The sequence below is a fragment of the Lactuca sativa genome, chromosome 7, assembly GCF_002870075.4.
Source record: "Lactuca sativa cultivar Salinas chromosome 7, Lsat_Salinas_v11, whole genome shotgun sequence".
In the NCBI taxonomy this organism is placed as follows: domain Eukaryota; kingdom Viridiplantae; phylum Streptophyta; class Magnoliopsida; order Asterales; family Asteraceae; genus Lactuca; species Lactuca sativa.
Genome location: NC_056629.2, coordinates 175987937 through 175990467, shown reverse-complemented (window position 1 = coordinate 175990467; position 2531 = coordinate 175987937). Strand labels below are relative to the sequence as shown.

At 33.1% G+C, this 2531-nt stretch overlaps 1 long non-coding RNA gene across 1 annotated transcript; it reads right to left on the bottom strand.

Annotated features, from left to right (window-relative positions):
- Window positions 1–461: 461 nt before the first annotated feature.
- LOC128126988 (uncharacterized) lies at window positions 462–1674 on the bottom strand. The gene is made up of 2 exons (XR_008224959.1): window positions 1043–1674; window positions 462–861 (listed from the first exon to the last, which is right to left on the bottom strand). It is a non-coding gene; the product is annotated as an uncharacterized LOC128126988 (long non-coding RNA).
- Window positions 1675–2531: the final 857 nt, after the last annotated feature.

The window sequence follows — 2531 nt, the reverse complement described above, 5'->3', positions numbered from 1 at the left end:
GAATATCATTCTGCTGAAATTTGTATGATTATATGGTAAATGTTAACCTATTGTAATAACGTTGACCTTCGGATCATGATCAATGATTTTATTCATCCATTGGTCCAGAATTGTGCTTACGGTCAGACAATAGATGTAAGAAACAAAATAACCTAGCCCTATATATATATATATATATATATATATATATATATATATATATATATATATATATATATATATATATATATATATATATATATATATATATATATATATATATATATATATATATATATATATATATATATATATATATATATATATAGGATTTGAAGTGCATACCCAAGGTCACTAGAAAATCAAGGAAGTACACTTAGACTAAATCAACCATTCACTCCCTACAATCTCACACAAACTAATGTATTCTATTTATACAAAAAAAAAAAAAAAAAAAAAAATACACAATCAATACATCACACTTATACACACATGAATCAATGAATATATTGTATTCTCAAAATCCTTTCAAAATTTTCCTAGTACCACAAATCCATCAAAAAGTCTTCCAAAATCTGAGTGAAGATCACATATTACAGAAATTAATCATTCTTACTTTACTCCCACAAAAACTCTCGACCCCTCTCTCTTTTTTTTTTTTTTTCTTACATTGGCTGTTCAGAAACACACCGGAGGTGTGTTGATTCCCGGTGAAAACAAGGAGGCGACAGCCTCTCTTCTACCCCCTCTTGTTCGATGGCTACAACGTTGCCCTCCTTCTTTCCCCCCTGTTTACCACCGGCCAAAAGAAGAGGCTGCCGGCCGCCATGATACTTCTCCTCCTCATACTACTTCTGTCGAGTGCCAATCTCACAAACACCCCTGTGAACACAAGAAACAACCCAAACATCCTTTCTCTATATCGATTTTATGTGAAAAGCAAACCCAAACATCCAATTTCCAATGATTTCATTAAAAAAAAGACGAAGAAGAAGAAGAAGAAGAAGAAGAAGAAATAGAAAGAAGATCAGGGGAGCTGCCAGAGCAGCCCCTGTCCGCGTACCTTTCAACCACCTAGAGCAAAACGACCGAAGTGGGTGTTTCCCCGGAGCAAACATCGGAGACTGGAAGCCCCCTATTGATTCCCCACCTTCGCACCTTTCTTCCGAGACAGAAGAAGCGCAGGAGCTGCTTAAGCAGCCCTTGCTGCTTTCGTTACTCACCCTCTACAAACCAATAAGGAACCGGAGGTGCTCTTCTTCTCAACGGGTCTTTCACCACCGAGGCTTCCCTGTCACTGCTTCGTTCGTGATTTGCCTTCTCGACCAGAGGAAACCAAGGACCGGAGGTCCCTTTTCCCGTTGCCGGGAACATAAGCTGCCCCCGTTCTATTTCCTTCTCGGCAGATGAATCATCGGAGGCGCTTGTGTGCTTCGTTTGTGTAACTGTTCGCTTTCATTCATGTTCCATTTCGTTGGATTTATCAGACGAGGGCACAAAAGCGCTAATTCTTTTTTTTAAAAAAAAAAAAAAAATCCTATTCGCCGATTCATCCCCTACAAATATTGAGTAATGCCAAAACAACCCTTATTTGTAAAGATTGATCAAAGATGGTCGCTTTTGATTAATTAATTTACTAAGTAAACCTCCTTTTGCTGAGTTATTTCCAAAACAGCTCCTTTTGTGAAATAGATAACAAATTAGCCCCTCTTTGTATTAAAATGACCAAACACCTCTCGTTTGTAATATTTGATAAAAACCGGTTCCTCCATAAATTATAAAAAACCAAAATTGTTTTTTTTTTGATAAATCATTTCCAAAACAAACCTGGAACTATTTTAAAGTCCAAGGAAAGTGATCTGACAGTTATTCACGAAAAGTTTCACCAAAACACTGGATCGGGATCACACTACGAAAGTTAGTTTCTACGATCACTCTTTTAATGTTTTAATATTTAGGAGAGAATATATACGTGTCTAATTAAGTTTTGATGATTTACATTAGTTATATGTTAAAATAGCATCATATTTTGATATTGGTCAAACACTCATGAATTAACAAATTGAAAATGTATAGATCAATAAATCGCATAAATTATAGTAGAATGCTATAAATGACATAATTATCTCTCGTTGTGATATATTACTTAATTATATCAAAAATCACAAGAATATATGTAAATTTCTATAATAACACAAGTTGGTATTGTAATTCACGAAAATGACGAATTCACATTTATAAGTGAAAGTATCGACTGGAAGCATGAAACGATATACAAATGACCAAAAATATTGTTCGATTATAAAATGAAAGTACATTGTCATAAATTGATGGAAAGACTAATATTATCAAAATGTATAATTAATAGGTGAAATTATTCAAATTTAACATTTAACATATAAGGCCGTGTAAAAATGAAAGGAAAATGTATTAATATATTTTTATATTAATTATAAATATACAACTCAACTTATTAAGTTATGGATTTTTATTGCAATAAATAACATGATCAACTTCATGACTTAATAGTCATTATTTGCGAAATATTATAT